Raw genomic sequence first — 27,847 nt, 5'->3', positions numbered from 1 at the left:
CATGGTTCAAAATTCTTCATCTTCATCTTATTATATGTACCAACTAGAAAATGCACCTTTCTCAAATGAATCATGACTTCATCTCTAATCTAAAATCCCTTATACCTCCTCTTTACATCTACCTTAGTCTTGTACTATGTATTCATCTTTATGATGTGTTTCCTCACCTACTCATGGATGTTCTTCAAATTTTTAATAAATTCTTCTACATTAGTACTACTTATCTCTCCTTTATCCAATTGTCTTAATTCAAAAGCATTTTCGAGACTACTCCCATATACAATCTAGAATGGCGATTCACCAATACTCTTGTTCATAGAATCATTATATTAAAATTCTACCTATGGTAAAATCATATCCCATCCTTTTGGCTTGTCTCTAACTAAACATCTCAACAAGTTTCCCAAACTACCATTCACAACTTCTATTTCTCCATCAGTCTATGGATGACACGATGAACTTAACTTCAAATTTGTCTTCAACTTCTTCCACAATGAAAGCCAAAAATACCCAACAAATTTGGTATCTCGATCTAAAACTATACTCTTTGGCAAACCATGTTGTCTTACCACTTCTCTAAAATATAAAAGTACTAATTCTATTTCTTATAAATAGTTGTACATGCATCCAAATTTCATGGCCTGATACATTCAGATACAATAATAACTTGAAAAATATAAATTTCTAGCCCTTTTGTTTAGAAACATAGCAAAAAAATAAGACCAAAAATTGGCTCTCTAGAAAAGTCTCTCCATATTTATCTACAAACTACATGACATAAAAACAACATATAAACTCCATGGGCAAGTGGAGACTTCGTTTGAGGTAAATTCTTCAAATTTTTCTCTTTTTCTACTTCAGTATTGTATTTCCTTGAATTTACAACATATTAATATTGGCCAATTGTATATAGGCTCAAGGAAGTTTAACGGTGGAAAATGCATAATCAAATCCATTCCATGCTTTTTTCCCAAAATGCAACTACAGATTTGAAACATATAGCACATTAGATGGTGGGAAAGCACAATGCAATAATTGTGATGAACAAGTTACCTATGGGTATTCACTATATCTGAAAACACATCACAAATGACAACCTAAAAAACAATTCATTACTCCATTGAAAAGCACATTGTAGAACAACTACTTCTTGCTCTTAAAAACATGACTTATTAGGAGTACGTCAATGAAAAATTATTAGTGATATTCATGCTTCGAGACTTTATAGCAAGTGGCAAGTTCACCCTCAACCAACATAACACCATCACATGGGAAACTCTCATGGATCAATAGATATTAAAAACATACATCAAAGGTACATGTTCTTCATACTTAAAAAATAAAATACTTAATCATCTCTTGTCAAATGCTATTGCACATTCTTGGACAATATTGAAAAATTTGCAGGTACCAAATCTAAAGAAGAGAACAACACAGCTATGCATTACATGTCACAAAAAATCCTATTGTATATATGTATTCAACTAGTACTCAAGAGATAGGACTTGTTAATAATTTTAGCTATATATATATATAGTTTTTGCTAGTGCAATAGGCTGCAAGATTTCATACTTATAATCATTACATGTATCTACTAATTTTTCACACTCTATAATGTCTCTTTATGTAACAAATGAAATGCATTCTCATTTAATATGGATTTTGTGGCTTCAAAACATACATGAACATTGCTCTAGAAAATTTTTAGTTACACTGAATCTATATATGTGCTGAAACTATTTATTGAATAAGACAATCTCACTAAACAACTATTCATAAAGCTTAAATTTACTTTTTATTTGATTAGTCACTTTCATTGAGCATCTCATTTAATTTTTTCTACAACCAATTAATGTATAATACATGCACTTTTAATGCATATGACATGGCCTTCAATATTTATAACTACTCAATATTGTTCCCTACCTTGTGCATTGCTAAATGCTTCTCTCCAAATTACAATAGTTTCTCATAAAGCTCATATTTTCTATATTATTTCATGCAAAACAATTGACATGCACTGCACAAATGGCAGGAACTATGATACAATGTGTCTCTTTTTCAAAATGTGACCTTGTATAAAAAAACCCTTGGATCATTATATATTAATGTTTGAATTTTCGAATTGTCCATTATGGGAGTTAATGGGATGATGGTATGAAATGTAAGTCGATATGTAGTTATATTTAAAGAGTTAAGAAAAAAAGTAGATTTCATGGAGCCTTAACGATTTTCAATATTGGTGTGTGCTTCTACAAGAAGTGAATAGAAAAAATAAAAAAATTGTTGGGGTTTCCATACATATGGAATTGGGTGGGGGAGGATTTTAGCAAAGGTTACATTGGAGATATCAAAAAATCAGGAATTTTAGTCTTTCCAAAATTGAGGCTTGAAGATTTTTTTATGATTATACAATCTCTAAAAAGTTCAATGGTGGTGTGTGGATTAGCTATGAGGGAGTTTGTTTGCTGGGCTCTTATGGCCACAGGTGGGGTCGACAAGAGTCTCATTCTTGCTGGAGCCTCAACTTGTGGTGGATATTCTCCTAGAGTGAGTTCATAGGAGAAGGAGATATTTTATGTTAGTAAGTGCTCAAAGCTAAATAAATTTAATGGTTGCCTTCCATGTAGCTAGGATTAGCTTGTGTTGGTTATCTCTCCTGAGGCATTAATAGAAGATGTGGACTATTTGGCTAGACATGCATTGATATGCAAGTTTCTTGGTATCTAGTTTTCTTGTTGGCTTTGGAAGCCTAGATTCACTGTTCATGGTAGGTGGAAGGTGATATGGATATTATGTTGGCTTGTAATAGCTAATTTTTGGTGGCTTTCTCTTGCATGTCAGATTGCAACCAATTCTTTGAGGGAGGCCCATATTTTTATGATCGTGTGGGTCTTTTTGTCAAACCCTAGCATATGAGGTTACATTCTCCTAAGGATCTTCCTTCAAGGGTTCCTATTTGGGTCCATCTACTATGACTTCATTTGGAGTTCTTGCAAGAGGATATCCTTCCAAAGATTTCCATTGTGCTTAGGAAACCAACTACTATAGCACATCAATCACTAGATAAAAAGATCATATCTTATGCTTGTATTTGTGTTGAAATTGATTTAAATAATCCTTTGCTAGATTCTTTAGAAATTTTCTAGGCTCTTCTTCTTGGTTTTAGTAGCTAGACTATGAATCCCTTCCATTATAATGTCACATTTTCCATGTGTATGGTCATTTACAACATTAATGCCCTCAAGCCTCTAAAGGCAATGGTACCCTTGCCAGGTTCTCAGGCCCAAGGATGGCTAATGATTGTAAGGGGAATGGTCAGACTATTAGTATTGGAAAAGGGTATGTTCAGACTGATAGTACTCATAAAGGGAAAGCTCAAATGAACATTTCAAGTCAGGGCCAAGGTCCATCCAATATACTAGTCTTGAAAAGGATGGTTTTATCCTTTCTTGAAACTATGCTAAGAGGAGGGGTTAGAAGTGATCTCATCTAGATTAGTAAGTGGATCTGGGATTCAATTGATTTGAGGTGCTTGACAACATGGTCATGGAGGAAGGCATTCCTATAGAGGCTTAGCGTGGGGTTAGTAGTTCAAGGGGAAGGAGTTCTATTCTTAATGGCAACCATGATGTTGTAGTTTAGTAGAAGCTAGAGACCTCTATTGGTCCTGAGTATGGTACCCTTGCAGTTTCTCCTACTCCATAGGAAAAGGATATTCTTCTGGAAGATTTAGTCAAAGATGTGTTTGCCTTTGGTAAAGGAAAGGGATCTTCTCTTGCTTTGGGCCTGATACAAAGACCGTTTAAGAAAGTCTCTTTTGCTACTTCGTCAAGAGTTGGGTGAAAGTAGGATCAAGAAAAAATTAAACTTATAAGGGATTTATTGGTAGAGTCTAGGGCTGTAAAGAAAATGGATGATCATTTTCCCCATTATACTCAATTATTATTCTCTCATGGAATGTGAGAGGGTTGAATAGCATCCCCAGAAAAAAAGCTATTCATGAGCTAGTGGCTGATCATTCTCCAGATATCCTTTGTATCTAGGAGACCAAGCTTTTAGTGGATTCCATGTTTAGACGTGCTCCTAAAATTCAGTTTATGGGGAAATGTCAGTGTGTTGGTGCTTTGGGGAGCTTTGGTGGTCTTACCATTTGGAGGGATCCTAGGAAAGTTATGCCTCTCTACTTGATCTCTTGCCACTCGACTCTCTCAATGGTGGCCTCTTCTATGGAAACTAGATAGTTGATTCTTGTTACTAATGTGTATGTCCCTATTGATCTCATTGGAAAGATTAAGCTCTAGAAACATATTAGGCATGTCAGAAGCTATTACCCATTCTTGCCTTGGATTATGGCTAGGGATTTTAACTCTATCATTAGTCTAGAGGAGAAGTGGGTTGGGTTGGCTTGCTTAGATCCTTCTTCTAAGATTCTTCAGGAAAAAATAGATCTTTTACATGTCTCTGATGTCAAACCTCTTAATGGGCTCCTTACATCGAACAATAGAAGGGTTGGAGATGATGCCATCTCGAAATGCTTGTATAGGTTCTTAGTTTCTTGCTTTTGGAATTGTGGTTCTCTTTCTCTCTCTTCTAAAATTCTTGATTGGAGGGGATGTAATCATTGGCCTATCAAACTTATGGCTAGTTATGTTGCTATCCCCAAGAAGCCTCTCTTTAAGTTCCAGCTGATGTGGCTTTGAGACTCTTCTCTCCATGATTTAATGGCTCATTGGTGGAGACAGGGAGGCTCTGCCTATGACACTACTATCTTTTCCTTCTCTAAAAACTTATAGTATGTCAAAAGGAAGTTGAAGAATTGGAACAAGAATTATTTTGGTAATCTCTACATTATGAAAAAGAGGGTTCATGATCATCTTGATGTTATTACTAGGAAGATTCAGGATTTGGGTTTTCTAAAGCTCTTGGCATAGCAAAATCCCAAGCTTCTAGTGATTTAATAGAGTGGGATCTTAGAGAAGAAATTATTGGAAATAGAAGGCTCATGTTGACTGGCTTCAGGAAGGGAACAAGAACATCGTATTTTTCCATAAATCTATGGATACCCGATGTAACAGGAGATACATTTCTTCTCTTGTTACTTTTGATGGGATGTATCTGACCTCCTTTCAAGCTGTGTCTAGGGAATCTATGTAGTTTTACTCTACTCTCTTTTCATATGAATTTCCTCCAATGGAGATTGAGGAGAATATGATCTTGTCCTATATTCCCTCTATTGTGACTAGGGAAATGAATGACTCTCTTATGTGGCTGATTTGTATGTTTGACTTGAAGGAGTTGGTCTTCAACTTGCATAAGGGCAAACCTCTAGGTGGTGGCTTCCCTATTGAATTATTCCAAGAATTTTGGGATATTATCAATAATGACCTTTTGGATGTGGTTTTGGAGTCCTATTCAAACAAAGATTTGTTGTGGGCCTTGAATGCTACTTTCCTAGTCCTAATTCCAAAGAAGGAAGAGGCTAATCAACTGGACTTGTTTAGGTGCATTTCTCTTTGTAATGTGGTCTATAAAATCATTACTAAGCTCCTAGTAGAGAGGCTTAAATTTTTCCTTCCCATGGTTATCTATAAGGAACAAGGTACTTTTGTAGCTAGAAATTTTTTTGGGGATTGGGTGGTTATTGCTTTTGAAGCCATTCACTCTATGTATACTTCTAGAGAATGAGCCATGTTGATCAAGCTTGATAGGGCTAAGGCTTATGATAGAGTTGACTGGGGTTTCTTGCAAAAAGTTCTTTTGGCTTTTGGCTCCAGTTAGGAATGGTTTAGATGGGTTTTGAGTTGTGTTACTCCTCCTTCCTTATCAATCCTTCTTAATGGTGAACCATCAGAGCTTTTTGGGGCCTTTAGGGGTCTTCACTAAGGAGATCCCCTTTCTCTTTATTTTTTTATCATTATGGTTGGGGGACTTGGTAGACTTATCAAGTCTCATATTTCCCAAAATTTGATTCAGGGCTAGCAATGCGGAAATGGTTTGCCCACTCTTTCTTACCTCTAGTTTGTTGATGATATGACGCTTGCTAGGAGAGCTCAAATTCAGGAAGCTAAAGCCTTTCGACTCACCTTGGATACTTCTTTGGTTGCCTCTGGTAAGAAAATTAATGACCACAATTCCTCTATTTTTTTCTTCAACACTCTTGAGCCTATCCAACAGAGGATTTCTAGTATCCTAATCTTTTAGATTGAGTCTCTCCTTTTGACTTACTTGGGGGCCTCTATCGTGGTGGGAAGATAACCCAAGCTTTTTTGGTAGAGCTTAATCAACAAGATTTGATAAAAAGTCAATCATTAGACTCATAGGTGGATCTCCACTACTGGCACAGTGACTCTCCTAAAAATTTTGATATAGGCCTTTCCCATATACAAATGCATGGTTTAGGTTACCTCGATGTATTTTCTTAAGAAATTTGATGCTCTTTCTCGCCAATCTCTTCGGAACAGCAATTTGCAAAATACTAAATGGAGCCTCATCAATTGGGATATTGTTTGCAAGCCAGAAAAGGAAGGAGGCACCAACCGTCATTCTACTACCTTGTGTAGTCAAGCTCTTGCTACCAAGCTCTATTGGCATTGGTGTTCCAATTAGTCTTAGCTTTGGGCCCATATCCTGTCACACAAGTATTTACCTAGCTTTGAACCTTCAAATGTTTCTAGGTTTTCTCTTGAGGAAAGAGGCTTTATGATGTGGAATACCCTCAAGATTGGTGCTCACCTAGTGAAGAGAAGTCCATTTTGGATCTATAATAGAGGCACTGAGGCTCTACTTTGGAGTGATTCCTAGAATGGGCATCCTCCTCTCTTGTCCTCTCATCTACACTTATAGCCTCTTTGTGATGTTTTCCTTTTTGCTGGATGGAATAAGGGGGCTCATTATAAGGAGGCTCATAACCTAGGCCTTGTTGTTGGTTACAGATGGAAGAATTCTTCTAATTGGTCGTTGGGTGGCTCTCTAGGGGATTGGTTAGAGCTTTCTCAAATCTTGGCTTCTAGGGAATGTAGCTCTCTGTGGGAACCTGATGTTTTGTCTTGGAGAGGTGCTTCTTCTAGCAAGTATTTTGTTTCTTTAGGGTACCTTGCACTAACTAAGAAACTATTTGGTGAGGTGGAGGTCTCTTGATGGAAGAAAGCTTGGAATAGCTTTTCTTGGCCTAAGTATAACTTTTTCCTCTAGATTCTAGTTTATGATCATTGTCTTACTTAGGGGAATCTCTGCAAGAGAGGCTTTCAGGGGCCTTCCATTTGTGTATTATGTTGCAATAGTGACAAGACTATTTCCCACCATTTTTTTCTAGTGCCCTTTTTTCAAGTAGATTTGGCACTTCTGGTGGAGTGTGTGGGAATGCACGCACTGACATGTTTCCTCCATGTCTGAGTTTTGGGGCCATCTAGGTCATCCCCCTTCCATGACCTCTTTTTTTAAGTTTGCTTGGACTGTTGAGCCTTCCCTTATTTTATGGCATGTTTGGCTTGAGAGAAATAGGAGGATCTTTCATTATCTAGAACTGGGGATCAAGCACACATGGAAGAAAATTGATAATTCTCTTCATGAAACTCTCCTGGCTAAATGTGAATTTGGTGGAGTTCTAGACCTTGGAGATGTTGGTATTTACTCATGCCTTTTCTTTCCTCTTCAAGGTGGCACTCCCTCTTTCCCCCACAGATGGTCTGGGAATAGAGCTAGACAATGCTTTCAATGTGTTAATTGTGAGGGGCATTGGACTCCTCCCTAGGCTAGAGTTCTTAAAATCAACACTGATGGCTCTTCTCAAAGAAATAATGGACAAAGTACCATTGGGGGAGTTCGGCATGATAGCTCTGGTGATGTTCAATATTTGTTTTCTATCTATAAGGATTATGATACAAATAACCTCATGGAAGCCCTTGATATCTTGGTTGGAGTGGAACAATGTTGTCAATGAGGCTAGAGAAGAATTAACTATGAGACTAACTCATAGGTGGTTGTGAATTTATTGAATAGATAGAACCTTGTGGATGTTTCACATTTGGCCCTAGTTATTCAATAGATCACTCAGTTATGTAATTCTATGGATTCGGTGTCTTTTATGCATATCACTCATTAGTGGAATGGTGTGGTTGATTGCTTGGCTAAATGGACCTCTGAGCATGCACTGGATTGAAAAATTATTTGATCATAGGATGCTTCCCCCTCATTTATCTCAGAAGCTGGCTCAACTTGTGGACCAATATAAAGCTCTTTAGTGCTCTTTGTTTCTTCTGTTGTTCTATTCTCTTTGGTATTCAATAAATTTTTTACCCCTCTTTTAGTTAAAAAATGGTTTTCGAGATTGAAACCTCTTTCCCTAGACACATTGATAATATGTCTATTATTTTGGGAGTTTAAACTAGTTATTTGGTTGGATGCTTCAATCTTACATAGCTATAAAATGATTTCAATATAATAGAAATGGAAATTAAAAGATTTAAATATCATATATTTTGAATTGTTGTCTGTTTATGAAAGTTAAAAGTTTAAATTAAAAAAACTTTCTTAATTTTCTCCAATAAAAAGAAAATAACAATATTTAGGAATCTTTTATTTTTTATTTATTTTTAGTTCCCAATAAAAAAGAAACAATATTTTGAATTATTTTATTTTATTTTTTAAAAGTTTGTAATTGAAATTAATTTTTGTGGTAGGTTGAAGCACTTGTAAAACTTGATCTCTAATGATTTGATTAAAAGAAATTCAACTTCACTTCAAAAATCCATTAACAAATGTATAAATTTCTACATTTAAACTTAATAAAATTATATTAAAATAATTAACAAAATAAACACTTCTTAAAACCTTAAAAATTTAGATGATTTGATATAATTTCACATGAAATAATGATTAGAAAATTTAAAATGTTAGTCACATTTAGAAAAAGAGAAAAAGAAAACCCCATGACTAGCAATTTTTTTGCTTTCTTTTAACATTCACCTTTAAAATTATACCTTGCTTCATTTTATATTAAGTTTTTTTTCCACATTTGTATATCAATTCAATGGTATTCTAAATAATTATTGTGAACAAAAGATAATGCTCATCTCTTCCAATACTTATCTTCTCTCCAATTTATATTATACAAAGTATACCTTTCTATTGGCATAACTTGGATAAATGGCTTGAGTATTTTGTACAAGAAGCGATTTTAATTAGTTTGACATTCTATATTTTTCTTTTAAAACATAACAAAAATAGACAAGAGGCCAGACTAAGAAAACCAACCAATATGACTTGACATTCTACTTTTCTAAAACTTAATCATACATAAGTACTACTTTTTTAATGTTCTAGAATTTTATTTATTGAAGGTGATAGTTGTTTAGCTTTGTTGTTGTGTAAAAAGCATTTATTTTTGTAAATATTTTTAATATTTCATAGTTGTGTCTTATATGAAGGAAACATGTTAAAAGATTGTAACAATATGTTCATCAAAAGTTTGTTAAAAATAGCTACACCAAAAAGAGTACTTTATTAAATATCACTTGTTCAAATTTGTAACCTGAAGTTTTTATCAACTAAGAAATGCGTGAGAACCTATTATCAGAATATATAAGCAATTTAGAAATGGACAAGAATTTAAGAATGGAATCAAGAACACTATTAATGTTTATGAATAATTGCAATGGACAGTGGATGTAGGAAGTTGTTTATTCAAGACAAAGTGTCTATTTACAATTGAAATAAAAAAAGGAGCTTTTTGCTTATTAAATGTAATAGTTTTTCACCTATTTCATCTTTAAGTTCTCACTAGAAAAATTTTTATCATTGTCGTGAGCACCTTGTTGTCTTCTTATAGCATAAAACAACAATAAGGGAGTACATTGTAAACCATTGAAGTGGAAAACTCTCACCTTTTGTATCACCAGCTTTTGCTTTATGGTCAAATTATTGTATTGGCATTGAACATTAGATTCACTAAATATTTGGAATAAGATAAATTCTAGTGGTTAGATGTGAATAATTTTAGTTGTCTATATTTATATTTTAAAATATTCAAATAGAAGTCCAATTTGATAATTATTGAAATCATGATTGGAAAATGTAAAAATGGATAGATCTTGTAACAAAATTATGGTTTTGAAATAATATATTTAAAAACCACTACAAATAAAATCTAGATTAATTTTGTAGTTTTATTTGTTTCAATATATAAGCCATATTTATATTTTAATTATAAGATTTTCACTTTTAATAAAAAATAACAAATTTTCTTTAATTATTATTTTATATTTTGTTTTTTGTTTTTAATAAATACTAGTTTTAAAAAAAAAGGATATTTTTGAATATGTTCTATATAAATTATATTTTGAAAAAATAGATTTTTACGCCGAGAGGCGTTCTATACAATGGCAGCACAAATGCCCAGCATGGGAATATGCCAAGATTCCTGTCAACAAAAAAGAATTAGGAGCAGTTACAAACTTCCAAATTAAATATTAAAAAAGAATTCCCCAAATAATAGCTGGCCGAAATAATAGATGGCCAACATAAAAGACAATAAAAAATATTTCCGAAATAATAACTGGCAAAGAAGATGCCAAATGAAACCCGAAATAATAGGGTCCGAAATAATAGGCTCCTATAAATTTTAATAAATTACATATATTCTTTTTTAAAATATGAAATAAAAATACAAAATTAATTTTTTTTAAAGTGAATTTTTTTTTTAAAAAAAATTAAAAATTTAAAAAAAGGTTTTAAAAAAACTTTGAAAAAAAATTTTAAAAAAAATTTTTTAAAAAAATTTTAAAAAATTTTTAAAAAAATTTTTAAAAAAATAAAAAAAAATTTAAAAAAATTAAAAAATAAAAATAAAAATAAAAATTAAAAAAGAAAATTTTAAAAATGAAAAAACAAAAAAAAAAAAAACGTTATGTGAACGTGGTCGCAACGTGCGGCAATAACAGCCGCTGCTGTCAGCGACAGTTACTGTCGCACGCTGTGTAAGTATGGGGTGGCGGGGGTGGTGGCCCGTCACCTCATTTAAATTTTAAAATTTTTTTTTTTGAAATGAAACGCATGCGAATCTAATTATTAAAACATTTTTTAATTTAAAAAATTATTATCAACGACGATGTGTAGCAACGTGTACACATTTCATATGTGTATTTTTAAAAAATTTAATTTTTTAATGTTAATTTGAATTTCGAATTTGAGTGGAGTAGTGGAAATTGAAAAGTTTTTTTAGTGGAAATTGAAGAGTTTCTTAATGGGAGATGAAGAGTTTTTTCCGTGGGAGATGAAGAGTTCTCTGTCTCATTATAAAACACTCATCTCCTCTCATTTTTCTCGTCATTTGTAAAAGAATACATTTGCAGAAGACAAGTTTTCAGTAAAGCTTCATTGTTTTTGTTGAGAGAAGAAAAGAGGGAGATAAATCATTTGGAAAAGCATTCTACATTTGAAGATCACCAAGTAGATCAAAAAGCTAAGGAAGTTTTTTATTTATTTTTTGTTTATATTAAGTTTTATTTTGCATTTTGATTTAATGTTAATTTGAATTTTGAATTTGAGTGGAGTAGTGGAAATTGAAAGGTTTTTTTAGTGGAAATTGAAGAGTTTCTTAATGGGAGATGAAGAGTTTTTTCCGTGGGAGATGAAGAGTTCTCTGTCTCATTATAAAACACTCATCTCCTCTCATTTTTCTCGTCATTTGTAAAAGAATACATTTGTAGAAGACAAGTTTTCAGTAAAGCTTCATTGTTTTTGTTGAGAGAAGAAAAGAGGGAGATAAATCATTTGGAAAAGCATTCTACATTTGAAGATCACCAAGTACATCAAAAAGCTAAGTAAGTTTTTTATTTATTTTTTGTTTATAAATGCCCAGCACGGGAATATGCCAAGATTCCTGTCAACAAAAAAGAATTAGGAGCAGTTACAAACTTCCAAATTAAATATTAAAAAAGAATTCCCCAAATAATAGCTGGCCGAAATAATAGGGAGCCAAATGGAGGCCGAAATAATAGATGGCCAACATAAAAGACAATAAAAAAATTTCCGAAATAATAACTGGCAAAGAAGATGCCAAATGAAACCCGAAATAATAGGGTTCGAAATAATAGGCTCCTATAAATTTTAATAAATTACATATATTCTTTTTTAAAATATGAAATAAAAATACAAAATTAATTTTTTTTAAAGTGAAATTTTTTTTTAAAAAAATTAAAAATTTAAAAAAAGGTTTTAAAAAAAGTTTGAAAAAAAATTTTAAAAAAAATTTTAAAAATTTAAAAAAAAATTTTAAAAAAAAAATTTTAAAAAAAAATTAAAAATTAAAAAATAAAAATAAAAATAAAAATAAAAATTAAAAAAGAAAATTTTAAAAATGAAAAAACAAAAAAAAAAAACGTTATGTGAACGTGGTCGCAGCGTGCGGCAGTAACAGTCGCTGCTGTCAGCGACAGTTACTGTCACACGCTGTGTAAGTATGGGGTGGCGGGGGTGGTGGCCCGTCACCTCATTTAAATTTTAAAAAAATTTTTTTTGAAATGAAACGCATGTGAATCTAATTATTAAAACATTTTTTAATTTAAAAAATTATTATCAACGACGATGTGTAGCGACGTGTACACATTTCATATGTGTATTTTTAAAAAATTTAATTTTTTAATGTTAATTTGAATTTTGAATTTGAGTGGAGTAGTGGAAATTGAAAAGTTTTTTTAGTGGAAATTGAAGAGTTTCTTAATGGGAGATGAAGAGTTTTTTCCGTGGGAGATGAAGAGTTCTCTGTCTCATTATAAAACACTCATCTCCTCTCATTTTTCTCGTCATTTGTAAAAGAATACATTTGCAGAAGACAAGTTTTTAGTAAAGCTTCATTGTTTTTGTTGAGAGAAGAAAAGAGGGAGATAAATCATTTGGAAAAGCATTCTACATTTGAAGATCACCAAGTAGATCAAAAAGCTAAGTAAGTTTTTTATTTATTTTTTGTTTATATTAAGTTTTATTTTGCATTTTGATTTAATGTTAATTTGAATTTCGAATTTGAGTGGAGTAGTGGAAATTGAAAGGTTTTTTTAGTGGAAATTGAAGAGTTTTCTAATGGGAGATGAAGAGTTTTTTCCGTGGGAGATGAAGAGTTCTTTGTCTCATTATAAAACACTCATCTCCTCTCATTTTTCTCGTCATTTGTAAAAGAATACATTTGCAGAAGACAAGTTTTCAGTAAAGCTTCATTGTTTTTGTTGAGAGAAGAAAAGAGGGAGATAAATCATTTGGAAAAGCATTCTACATTTGAAGATCACCAAGTAGATCAAAAAGCTAAGTAAGTTTTTTATTTATTTTTTGTTTATACTAAGTTTTATTTCGCATTTTGATTATTATCCGCATTAAGAATTGTAGTTACACTATTTACATTTAGTTGTAAGTTATTTTTAAAATTAGATTTTTTAGCTTTTACATCGTTGTATTCAAATTTACATTTGCATGTTTCATGCATAATTTATATATAGTTGCATGTTATATATTTAGATATGATTTGTGTAGATTATTGTTTTTTCATATTTTTCAATGTTTTTTATAGATTAATGTTGTATTTTGTTTTCTATAATATTTCATATGGATGGCAATGCCGCCATATCAATATTTTTTAAAAATAGTGATTTATAAATTTAATGATTACTATTTTCATTTACAAAAGTAGTTTGATTTATAATATTTTTTTAATTAAGAATAATATATTGATTTATATTAATATTCTGAGTTAGATTACTATTTCGATCAAAATAATTTTGTAATCAACATTTAGATTATAATTAATTCTTAGCTGTGTTTTCAGGGTAGATTGTGTTAATTGTTACATATTATAATTAATATATTTACATTGTTGATTATAATTAACTGTTACATATTAATATTTGAAAAATGGATGGCAATGCCGCCATATTTCGAATATTTAATAAAAGTACCCATTTATTTAATTTTAAATATGAAAAATCAAATTTAGACTTTTAATTTTGTTATTTGAAAATTAGAGTAACCATATGTTTATTTTAATTAATGATTATTTTTATATGCAATTTTAAAATAATAATTATTAACTTTTAAGCATCAATCTTTTAAAAGTGGAAGGCAATGCCGCCATTTTTTAAAATATTATAATACTAAGCAATTTATTATAATATTAATTATATTTGAAAAAATATTTGTAATGTTTTCATTAAGATTAGTAAATTGATTTAGAGTACTTGAATTAGATTACTATTTCAATTATAATAATTTTGTAATTTACATTTAGATTAAATTTAATCTTTGTATATTAATATTTGAAAACTGGATGGCAATGCCGCCATTTTTCAAATATTTTATTAAAGTGCCAATTTATTCATTTTTAAATTAAAAAATCAAATTTACACTTTTAATTTAGCTGATTGAAAAGTACAGTAGCCATATATTTATTTTAAGCTATGCTTATTTTTTATATGCAATTTTAAAAGAATAAATAGTAAGTTTTACCCATCAATCTTTGAAAAGTGGAAGGCAATGCCGCCATTCTTTAAATATTATAATACTAATTTAGCTGATTGAAAAGTACAGTAGCCATATATTTATTTTAAGCTATGCTTATTTTTTATATGCAATTTTAAAAGAATAAATAGTAAGTTTTACCCATCAATCTTTGAAAAGTGGAAGGCAATGCCGCCATTCTTTAAATATTATAATACTAAGCAATCTATCATAATTTTTTTAATGTATTCTCTTATTTATTGTTCATACTTTCTTCATTTATTCTTAATTAATATATTTTTCAGCAATCTTTTATATGGTTTGTATGGAAAATTATTTAGTGTCATGAAAAATATAGCTTAATTCACTAATATTTGTTTTTTACTAGCTATGGTGAGACCTAGGTTAAATTTTGAATCAGAGGAGGCAAGAAGAGAATACCAAAGGCAATATCAAAGAGAATATCGTAGAGAATACCGTAGATGTCAACAACAACAACAACAACAAATAGAAAATGAAACAGAACATCAAAGAATAACATTTAATCAAGGAAATGGGCAAAGTTGTGGTAGAAGAAGGTTTGAAGTGTTAGTTGCACAACTAGAAAATGATGAAAGAGAGAACAGAAATGTACAGAGAAATAATCGTCAACGTACTTCTCAGAGGGTCCTTCCAGATACACAAAGGTGCCGAGTCCAACATGTTGAAGTGCAAGCAAGTGACATACCTGAACATCCTATACATGCAAATAATCAACTAAATGTTTAGTATGAAGGGTCTCCATCTATAGAACGTGTCCCAGAAACACCACAACATGAAAGTCAAATCCATGTGAATGATGAATTAGAAGGTGATATAGAAAACATTCCCAATCCAAATGGTATGCTTCAATCTGAATTTAGAAGATTCCAAATGCAGTTTAGATATCAGATAGATAGTTTGAAAACACCAAAGATGTGTTATGTTTGCCAGGAGTCATATGCAGGAATGAAAGTATATCGCACCAGTGAGGGTCCACTATGTAATAGGTGTCGTCAAGAGACAGGAATTCATAGGTTTTCATCTTCAAATAATATGGATCCAGGATGTCAACCACCAGAGCTTGCAAATTTAACTCAAGTTGAAGAAATGCTCATTGCACGTGCAAACCCTATATTGCAAGTTACACATAAAATTGGAGGTCAGTATAAGTATAAAGGACATACCATTAGTTTTCCTCAGCATGTTGAACAATTATCAAAAGTCTTGCCACACACAATTGATCATTTACCAATCATCATTGTTCAAAGAAGGGATCAATGTGGTACAGGATATAACTTTACTGTGAATAGGGATCGTGTTTATAGAGCATTGAAATACAAAGTTGAAAATGATAAATTTTATGCAGATGTCAGGATAGATGAAAGTGCTCTTAATGACTTGCCTTCAAATAGGGATGAGAATATTTTTCATACATTAAAGACAGTGCACATGGAGTTTGATTCTGATGCAAATGAAGTTGTATTCCTAGGTCCTCTCATGGAGACAGATGAAGGTAATATAATTGAGCACACAAACTCTATGGCTTCAAGGCCACCTAATGCTCAAAGGGAAATGGAATTAATTCATGCTTGGGTTAATAATCTTGATGCAATTCCATCTGCTTTAATTGAGTGGCCATCTATGGGTGCATCACCTATCAATGAGTATGTCACATCTGGGTTGTTGGATATGGCTTTCCCAACATTGTTTCCAGATGGAAGTTGTGATTGGTTAGAGCCTAGAATGAAGCGGGTATACTTGCATGAATTTGTAAAGCATTTGATCAAATATAGGGATCATCGCTTTGGAAAACATCCAAGGTTTAGGTATTTTGTGCAAAACATGGTAATGAGACATCGCGCACAAAGTTCAGCATCTGTTTTTGCAAAAAGGAGCTTTCAGGAAATGCCAATAACTATTCATGAATTGCGTGAACATATGGAAAATATGCCTCGCAATAATCTTGCAGATAGGCTGATGCGATTTGGAACAAGTCTAAGAGGAACAAGATCATATTGGGCAAAATGTAAAGCATAATTAACTGACTTGCTTGACCAGCTTGGCACACCTACAATTTTCTTCACATTAAGTGCAGCGGATATGCAATGGCCTGATTTACATGCACTAATGCCTGGTACAGCACCTACTAATCCACGAGAGGCTCAAAGATGGAGAAGGCAGAATATCATCGACTATCCGCATATTGTCACTTATTACATGCACTTAAGGAATACAATGTTCAGGAAAGAAATACTTGAAAAAGGTATGAAAGTAAAGGACTTCTGGTGTAGATATGAGTGGCAACATCGTGGTTCACCTCATGTTCACGGCTTCTTATGGCTCAAAGGGGCACCAAATATGGACACTATTAATTGGTCAAATGAGGATGAACGAAAATGTGTTGAGAGATATTTTGATTCCATTATTCATGCTTGGAATCCTAGACATGATCCACATCAAAGAAACATAAATGTAAGTTTCATATTATAAATGAGTTAAATATTAATATGTGTTTCTCACCTCTATCCAATAGAATAATCTATGAATTATCATTTATAGGTCTTCCAGAATTTTGGTGAGCATCCATGCCTGAAGCATACAATGCAACTAGCTGAGATGGATATAGACCAGGATTATGAACAGATACTCAATTGTGTTGAGAGAGACACTGTTTGTAAGGAGGGAGCATGCCTTCATAAAAAAAGAGGAAGAATGGTTTGCAGGTTAATCAAATTCAAAAAAAATTTATGTTTAAATTTTCTATTTCACATTTTTTAACAAGTTGGGTTAACTACATATGTATTCACCAATGTTTCAGGTATAATGCTCCTTGGCAATTAAATTTGGAGGGATCAAAGTTATATACTGATGTAGAATCAGGTGAGAAAAAATTTGAACCAGCAAGAAATGATGACAGAGTTAATACACACAACCGATACATACTGCAATTGTGGAGGGCTAATGTTGATTGGCAACCTGTCCTTTCAAGACATGTAGTTATCAAATATATTGCAAAGTATGCAGCAAAAGCAGAGAGAAGCTCTGAAACATATCAACAAATGTTGATGCGTCTTTCAAATCTTGAAAATCCTGATGATTTAGCATCACGGGCATATAGAAAGCTTTTAACAGAGACAGTTATAGAAAGAGATATTGGAGCTCAAGAAACATGCCATATGTTATTAGAACTTCCATTGGTGGAGTGTAGTAGAAAGTTTGTCAATCTAAATGTCTCACGTGAAGTTTTCAAACCTGTGGTAATCAATGATGATAGAAATGAGGAAGAACTCACAAAATCTTTTGTTGATGGTTATAAAACAAGACCACTTTGTATGGAATGTATCAGTTTGATTGATGCAACAAGGTCCTGGTTATATAATCCTAAAAGAAGAGGAGATAATAAATGGGGGCCAAGAAAGAAAGCAGCTATTGTTAGAGTTTTTCCTAGGTATTTTTCTATTCCTCCACGAGATTCTGATAAGTGGGTTAACTTTTGTTTGTCTGAGTTGTTACTATACAAACCTTTTCGTAATGTTGAGAGAGACATTGGTCATGATGATGATACTATAGTAGCAAATTGGGACTCCCTCAATTATAATCCTTGGCATGTCCAAAGGCAAGAACATGCACAAAATAATGAACCTTCAACTGATTCAGAGACAGAAGATAATGGAGCCATTCAGGAAAATACTACAGAACATGAGTGGGAAATAATATCTAGGTTACATCGTGGTCAACATATGCCAGTTTCGGAAATTGACATGTTGGGGAGAAGAGATATTGATAGAAATACAAATTGGTGTAGTGGATATCAAAGTGAAGAGGAGACAATCAGAGCAATAAATTTCATACCTGAAATGAAAAAGCATGGATTTCTTATGTATGATGACATTCCACAGTGTATCAACTTTACAACTCTTAGTCACAAGCAACAAAAGGCAGTCAACATTATTCTGACACACTACCATTGCAATCAAGTGGGAAATCCTTTGTTTATGATAATTCAAGGAACAACAGGAACGGGAAAGTCTTATCTAATTGGTGCCATCAATCAATCTTTTCAAATGGCATCCATGACAAATCCTTCTCCTCTTCTATTTCTTGCACCAACTGGAGTTGCAGCTTTCAATATAGGAGCATCTACCATTCATTCAAAGTTGCGAATTCCAATTGCAGATTTTGCTGAACTACAAGGGACAAGACTTACAAGCTTTCAACAAGAGATGGAAAATATCAAATATATTTTGATTGATGAAATGAGCTTCATTGGCCAAAACATGCTGGAAAATATAGATAGTCGACTTCGACAAGCCTTCCCACATAAAGCAGACATAAGCTTTGGAGGTATCCCTTTCCGTACATCACATGTTGTTATTAATGTCTTCTAATTCTTATTAAGATTGGTCATATACAATGCATATCTTTTGATTTTACTTTAAATATGTAACTAAAAATTTTGCAACTATCTTTTAGGTGTATCTATTATTTTAGTTGGTGATTTGGGGCAATTACCTCCTGTTAATGATAGACCAGCATATGATAGCAATAGGCGGGCTAAGTTATTATGGCAGGAATTCAAGACAGTGGTTACACTAGATAGAGTATTTAGGAAAGATGGAGAAAATAGCCAACAAAAAAGATTTCGTCAGCTTCTCACAAATGTGAGAGATGCGAATCCACAAATAGATGACTGGAACTTGCCTATGACACGAACACCTATAAGATTAGATGTTGCAAGCAATGATGAGTTTGATAGGGCAGTGCATTTATTCTCTACAAATGACAATGTTCGTAACCATAACATGAGGATGTTGTATTCTTTAAGACATCCAGTCGCACGTAGCCTTGCAACCAAGTCAAGGAATGGTAATGGAAATGAAGATTTATCAAGTGATGAACTTGATACAGAGTTATTGATTAGTAACAATGCAAGAGTAATGTTGACTACAAATCTATGGATAGAAGCTGGTCTTGATATCAGAAATATTGTTTACAAACCAGGAACTGCTCCACCTGAGCCACCATCATATGTTACAGTTGAATTTGACAATTACTCTGGAGTACCATTTGATGATCACCATCCAAACGTAATACCAATAGCACCATTGCAAAGGGGTAGGACCTTCCAACTACCATTAAGGTTGGCATGGGCATTGACTATTCACAAATCTCAAGGGCTAACTCTTTCAAAAGCCACAATTGACATAGGTCCAAGAGAAAGACCAGGATTGACATTTGTGGGGATATCTCGTGTTAAGTCACTGGAAGGTTTGAGGATAATGCCACCCTTTACATACGACCGTTATGAGAAAATGAAAAGTGGGAAACAACTTTCAAAGAGAAAAGTAAAAGAATGTAGACTGAGAAGTCTTGAAAATCATTGATTTTTTGAAACATATTATTTAATAATAAAGATTTATTTGTTCTACTACATTATGTGATCATCATCATCAACTATTATGTTGTTATTCTTATTATGCACATTGATAGTTCATATTCCACAGTTAATGAAAAGTATAATTTGATATGCTCAATGTCACATGATAACCTTTTTAGTTGCACATTTTAATGCTTGCAAGTACCATTACGCTAAAATTTTATTATACTAATTCTCTAATTTGTAAATTTAACTATAATCATCAATTGGGTCCACAAATTAAGTTTATAATATTATTTCAAATTATAAAGGCATTCTTCAATTCAAATAAATCATAATGTTTGTGCTTCATTACTTTCAACCAATACATTGCTACTCAATATTTGAAATCTATGTTTGTCCATTCTTCACTATCCATGAATGGTCATAATATTACCATGTTTCAATACCCAAACTTTCATTACAAATTTTAATACAATTTGGTTTTGTATTCATTTTCTCCACAATTGATTGTACTAAGTGACATGTTCTATTTTTTTAAAGACCATTATTGATATAAAATATTTATCCCTCTCATTAAGTATACATTTGTTCTATTTTTTTAAATTGGTGATAATGCTTTCTAAATTGTTTTCCATGTTTTTTTTTAGGCATGGAAGCCTCTGATAGAGAGTCAAGCATTGTTGACATGAGCCCAACTTCTTCAGTGGACTCAAATCATTTTTATGAGACAGAGTTTCAGAAGTGTGCATGAATAATTAAACAGTGTTGTACAACTATGGTAAAAGCTCTTGATAATGCAGCTTTATCTATTGATCATGTACAAGAGATAGAGATAATGGAGATGGAAGATGTTACAAAATATGTACGCAACACATCTACAAAAGTAGATGCATTTCCATCCATGATGAAAGAGGTCTATGATGATCATATTACGAACAAAGGCCGTAATACAATTTTAATCTCTGAACATTATGTGATGTACTTACATCATTATGGAGAACTATATACATGGTCCATATGATGATTTCACAATTTTTAGTATTTCACTTATTACTTTATCTAGAGAATTGTACTAGGAGATGTTGTTCTGCTTTCATCTATGTATCGAAAAAATAAATAAACAATTTAACTTCTTAGCTCAAATTCTTCTCAACTATACTTGCAAATATTTCAAATCTTTTTCCTTGACCTTTGTGTTTGTATTATTAAAGCTTTAACATGAGATATATCATTTACATGTTGATCATTAAATTATGTATAAAATTGATGTTTTATATCTAACTATTAATCCACTCTAAAGTAGAATATTCATTTTATACTCATTTTAAGTGCAATCATTACCTCAATAACATTTAGTAGTCCTTCATTGTACACTATTCATGCTAAACGTAACAAATTATGTATAAAATTGATGTTTTATATCTAAATATTAATCCACTCTAAAGTAGAATATTCATTTTATACTCATTTTAAGTGCAATCATTACCTCAATAACATTTAGTAGTCCTTCATTGTACACTATTCATGCTAAACATAACAAATTATGTATAAAATTGATGTTTTATATCTAACTATTAATCCACTCTAAAGTAGAATATTCATTTTATACTCATTTTAAGTGCAATCATTACCTCAATAACATTTAGTAGTCCTTCATTGTACACTATTCATGCTAAACATAACAAATTATGTATAAAATTGATGTTTTATATCTAACTATTAATCCACTCTAAAGTAGAATATTCATTTTATACTCATTTTAAGTGCAATCATTACCTCAATAACATTTAGTAGTCCTTCATTGTACACTATTCATGCTAAACATAATTAACATTAATAAATTGTCTATTTATAAATGCAACTATTAAAGTTATAAAACTACACAAGGAACATTGTAATCCTTATATTGCTCTATTATGGTAAGAGGCATGTGTAAGGAGAACAAGCTACTCTCCTAAATGTAACTTTAAACATAACACCAATCGTAATTCTAACCGTCGTCCTACTTTTCCACTAGCCCTAATTCTAATGCTTTTTCTACCCCTAACTCAAACTATAAGCCTAATTTCAACTTAGCATTTAACCCTAACTCATATTTTAACCCTAACCCTAACCCTTACCCTGACCCTAACCCTTTCTCTACCCATATGTTTAATTCTAACCCTAACCCTACCCCTACCTCTAACACTAATATTAATTGTACCATTAACCATTGTCCTACTTTTTGTCTAACCTAATCCTAACTCTAATTTTGACTCTAACGCTAACTCATACTCTAACCATCAACTGAAACCTAACCTTGACCTTAACCTTATCTATAACCCTAACCCTAACCCTAACTCTAATACTAAAACTAACCCTAACCCTACCCCTGCCCCTAACTCTAACTCTAAATATAACTCTATCATAATTATAATATAGCCCTAACCCTAACCCTAACTTTATGCTGACTGAAATTATAACCCTAACTCAAACCCATACCTTAACCTTAACCCTCATGTAACTATATATATATCGCTAACTCAATATATAAACCTAACCCTAACCATAACCCATAATCTAACCCTTTCTCTACCCCTTTGTCTAACTCCATCCATAATCATAATTGTAACCCTATTGCACCCCTAACTCCAACTATGAATCTAACTCTACCATAATTTTACTTTAATATTAACCCTACCTCTAACCCTAAATCTATCCTTAAACTTGACTTAAAACTCTAACCTTAACCCTAACTCTAACATTAATCCTAATTCAAACCCTACTTGTAATATTAAATCTATTTCTAACTCTAACCCTAACACTAATTGTAATTCTAACCCAAACTCTAATTGTAACTCTATCTCTAACTATAACCCTAACTCAAACTATAACCCTAACTCTAACCCTAAGTCAAACTCATGCTCTAACCCGTAACGTGACCCTATCCTCAACCATAACCCTAACCCTAATACTAACCCTTTCTCTACCCCTATCTATTACCCTAACCCTAACCCTAGCTCTAATCCTAACCTTAACCGTAACTCTAAGCCTATCACTAACCTTAACCTTACTCCTACCCCTACCTCTAACTGTAAATCAAACTCTACCATATCTACACTTTAACCCTAATCCTTTCTATACACCTATCTCTAAACCTTTCTATACACCTATCTCTAACCCTGACCCTAACTCTAATTCTAACCCTAACACTAACCCTAAACCTTACCCCAACCATACCCAGAACTCTAACCCTAACTCTAACTCTAACTATAAATCTAACTTTACCATAATTAGACTCCAATCCTAACTGTATCCCTTAGTTTACTCTTGACTAAAACCCTAACCCTAACTCTATCCTTAACCCAACTCAAAACTCTAACCCTAACCTTAACCCTTACTTTAATCTTCACTAAAATCCTAACCCTAACTCTAACCTCAACCCCGATTCAAAACTCTAACCCAAACCTTAACCCTTACTTAAATCTTCACTAAAAACCTAACCCTTATTTTAACTCTAATTCTAACTCTACCTCAACCCTAACTCTAATTCTAACCCTAAACCTAACAATAATACTAACCTAAACCCTAATTCTTACCATTGTCCTTTCCCTAACCCTAACACTAACACACTCTAATTCTAAACCTAACCCTAACTCTAACCCTAAGAATAGTTGTAATCCTGAAATAGCCCTTGCCCTAGCCCTAACCCTAACCGTAACTCTAATTGTAACTCTAATTCTAATCTAACTCTACCTCTAATTATAACCCTAACCCTAACCCTAAGTCTATTTAAAATCCTAACCCTAACTCTAACCCTAACTCTATTTAAAATCCTAACCCTAACCCTAAAGATAACCCGAACCCTAACCCTATATCTAACCCTAACCCTAACCCTAACTCTACTCTTCAATATAACAATTTACCTAACAATATCCTTAAAATTAAACTCAATTAAACTAATAAGGATTTTAAAAAAAATGTTCAATAATTTTATACTACTACTATTTTATAGTAAGTTTATACAACTATATTTACAAAGAAATAAAAAAATCACTACTAACCTTATAAAAAATAGAAAAAGTTAAAATTACTTTTTTGGTTGCGCCGCGACTGCCACTAGCTATATATACCTCTATATATATTACGCCGAGAGTAATCGTTCTCGAGGCGCCTATTTTTATTTTCATTAATCCCAACTTCGATTAGAATAACTTTGGGATTAAATAAAAATAGGCGCCTCGAGAACGATTACTCTCGGCGTAATATATATAGAGGTATATATAGCTAGTCTAGATTTTATCATAAAATCACTCTGACAATTATTTAAATGCTTATTAAATAAATAATAATAAATATTGAAAATCTGCATCTTTCTTTATTTAAAGAGTCCAATTCTTCAAATACTTTTCTTAAATTGGATTGTCTAAAAGAAATAAAAATAATAATAATAGTAATAATAATAATAATGAACCTTGAAATTTTGCACCTTTGAGAAATACATTTTTCCCTTATTTTTAATTTTTTTTATTCCAAGCAGATGAATTGAAAATGACAAAAAAACTTGCACTTTTTAAATTTTCATCAGGATCAGTGACTATCGTTAAATATACCACTTCCAGTATATCTCCATTGACAATCATTCACGTCAATCCACAATCCCCTGCATTTTACTGGTCACTTCTTCCAACTTAAAAGTCCAAAACAAACCCATGATTGAAGATCATCAAATAGAATGCAGGTCTTTTTACCTGGCCTCCTCTCTGTCCTAATCATCAGTTAATCCAATCCAGCACAATTGAACAGTTATAAATCAAGAAATTTTTAGTTCTAATCAGATTTTGGCAAATTCAATGCTCTTCTTACCATCAAGCTTTCAAGAAAATACATACTTGATATACTCTGCCTGAATAAATCTTCTATATTTACAGGGATGCATCTCGTCAATGAGCTCAGCAGCAGAACCCACTTCTGTTTCCTTGTCCGGACCATAAAACATGGCAATGGAGATTCGATCTCTGTTCATGTTTGTGACCGCTCTGTGCTCAATGCTCTTATATATTCCATTGCTCATCACCTATTTCAGAATACAAATACAAAAACTCAGATTGATAGTTTCTACAGATTGTTTTGCCCTAAAGACTGTTAAAAATTCATCTTCATTACCTCAAGCATGTCCCCAATATTGACAACCAGAGCACCAGGGATGGGTTGAATGGGAATCCATTGACTATCCTTACAGATCTGTAGTCCAACTATCTCATCATCCAGCAACAACATTGTCAAACCAGTTCCATCTGAATGAGGGCTTATGCCTAGAACAAGATCTGGTCTTGGGCAGGGTGGGTAGTAATTTAATCTCATTCTCTGTCTCATTTTCCCACACATTTCAAGGAAACAATCTGGTGTTAGTCCCAATTTTCTGATAAGAGGCAAAGAATTTTATTGCCAAGCTTTTGAATTTCCAGAGCATATAGATCCACGGTTTCTCTGAAACAAACGGACACCATAATTTTAATGAAAATGATGAGAAATGAGCAAGAACAGAGCAACTATACCAAGAAATTATCTTGAAAGAAAGTATGAAGAAGTAGATATGTTCTCATCCCTACAGCAATCAGAGAACTAGAACAGGGGAATAGAGATAAAGAGTCTTTTACATGAGATCAATAAATAAAATTGTATGAACATTAATTAACAAAGATTTAGGTACCTAAAATCCGCTGGCTTTGTTGGGCCAGAAATCCATTTTTCTATTTTCTAGAGGCAGAGTAGTCAAGGACATTATATCTGCCCAATCTAGTACTTGGTCATCAGAAATTACAAAGGCCTGGCCATAGCCTTCAATCTCTTGCATTTTGTACTTGAGCTTTTCTTCCAGAGGCAATTGAATGAATTCCCTTACATGCCCTTCATTCTTTCCGTCAGAAACAGAGGGATTCCATGATTCACAGCCTGCGATGGAGACATGCATAACATGTTAAGTGAACAAAGCAAGTTAGGAGAATCTGAACATTTTAGAATTTTTAATCTACAATTTAATTTATAATCAATTTTGATGCACCCACCTGAAAAAATCCCCATTCTTGGCACGCTATACCAAGTCTTTCTAATTCAGTTTGCCTGCAATGATCTGAATCCCCTGTAAACATGTCCATATCAATTGTGGGAATGTCAATTGGACGCTCTTTTTCTGATCTGATATATCTTTGAGGGAGGCTTTGAAGATTCTGAGATGCCAATTCCTGAACAACAGGAATTCAAAATGTTTTTGAAGTCCCATCAGAGGGATTAAAGACCGCAGCTGAATTAAACATAATACTTCTTTCAATCTAAACAAACCAGCTACTTGCTTCTGCACTCTCAGAAATCCTATCAAGTGCTGAAGTGGGATGAGCTCTAAATCCAATCACCCAGCTGTAAAGATAAAATTTAGAACGTGGCTGCTGAATATTTTATTTCATGGAATCATCCACATGCTTCAACTGTCTGTATTTTATTTTCTTAATAGTCGTATGAAAAATATTCCATATAACTCGTTATTGATAGTAATAATTTTCATATTCCTTTGCTCATCCCAGAAAAAACGTACACAGTAACTCTCAACTTTCTGATCTAGACAGGGAAACTCTGCAATTTTGGTTAACTTTCATATTAGGCTAGCTTGTTTTGTTTTGGTTCGTATTAAAGGGATGTGGCTATCCTTCTTGCAAACTGTATAATTGAACAAATTAAAAAAATTCAACATTTGATCTTTACTATTAGTCGAAAATAACATAAAATTTGGAAAAACAACACTACGTTTTCATGACTCTAGGAAAAAAAAGATTTGACTTTATTTTGTCTTTAGTGCATTTTGCATGGAGATTAACTATCCCATATTAAAGGGCTTATTCTATGTGGCTTTATGACTCGAACATGACTATTGTTTGTTGCGAGCATTATACTTTTTTTGATTAATAGTTACCTTTTTTATTAATAAAATATACTCAGTTTACAATTCACAAAAAAAGGGCCAGGGGATACAAGATCACCCCGCAAAAGAGTTCAAACGGCCAAAGCCAAACAAAAAACACAGCCGCGGCTGGAATCAGAAACTATTGATTAAAAAAAAAACAAATTAGGCAACATCAGGTTGCCAAAGCAGTGCTAGCCGAGGGTGGTGGATCATCTTTATCTTGAAAACCCCAATCATCTTTAGGATTGGGGGGCGGGTTGGGAATACCAGCCATCATCACCAACAGTAGCAATAGTGGCAGCCTCCACATATTTAACCTCTAACCGTGGAGGAGAAATCGCCAAGTCCAGACGAGGCCACTTCCCTAAGTGCGCACAATGGGAACCAGAAGGAGGAGCCGGTGACCAACCAGAACCACCACGGGGTGGGGAAGCTAAGCGGCACCTACATCCACCATCACCACCACTAGGAGAGCAGTGACAGGAAGCCTAGGAGCGCGGGGTGTGCGAGTGGCGGCGAGAGGAGTGGCGCTGAAGGTGGCGGCCATGGGGTGTTGAAGTCTCCGCTGAGGCATCTAGAGGAACTCTAGTGATAGTACAAGGGGCATTGCCCCAGTGATTGAGTAGCTCTTGCAGGTGAACAACTTCGAGTGCAAGTTTATTAGCTTGTACCTGTATCTGCATAATTACATTATTACAAATGCATGCCTTAGTATACATAGAAATGTTAACATTCAAAAAACTGTGTGTGAAAAGAATAGCATTCTTATCTTTCCATAGAGAAAACAGGATGTTCAGCCTGAACGTATGCCAAATCTGGGTGAACTTCCGAGGAAATCTGGGAGAGTCACCCAATAAAATCATATGCCAAGAGAAAAAATTAGGTCTGAATGGCTTGGAGAAATCATGAATCTAGTGCCAATAATTCTAAGCACGCTTGTAGAACCAAAAAACATGCAAGAAATACTCTGGTTGTCCACAAAAGGGGCATCTAGGGCCAGGAACCCCAATGTGTTTGAGCCGAGACCC

At 33.0% G+C, this 27,847-nt stretch overlaps 2 pseudogenes; one reads left to right on the top strand and one right to left on the bottom strand.

Moving 5' to 3' along the window:
- LOC149558198 (uncharacterized) overlaps positions 1-12,498 on the top strand; it is a 54,898-nt pseudogene extending 42,400 nt beyond the window's left edge.
- A 12,110-nt stretch (positions 12,499-24,608) lies between these two features.
- On the bottom strand, positions 24,609-26,178 carry LOC149558197 (protein SRG1-like; annotated as a pseudogene).
- Positions 26,179-27,847: the final 1,669 nt, after the last annotated feature.

This window comes from Cupressus sempervirens, chromosome 5, assembly GCF_028749045.1.
Source record: "Cupressus sempervirens isolate cs-2001-9-10 chromosome 5, ASM2874904v1, whole genome shotgun sequence".
NCBI classification, from domain to species: Eukaryota; Viridiplantae; Streptophyta; class Pinopsida; order Cupressales; family Cupressaceae; genus Cupressus; species Cupressus sempervirens.
The sequence above is the reverse complement of the archived record's forward strand: the minus strand, read 5'-3'. Positions and strand labels throughout refer to the sequence as shown.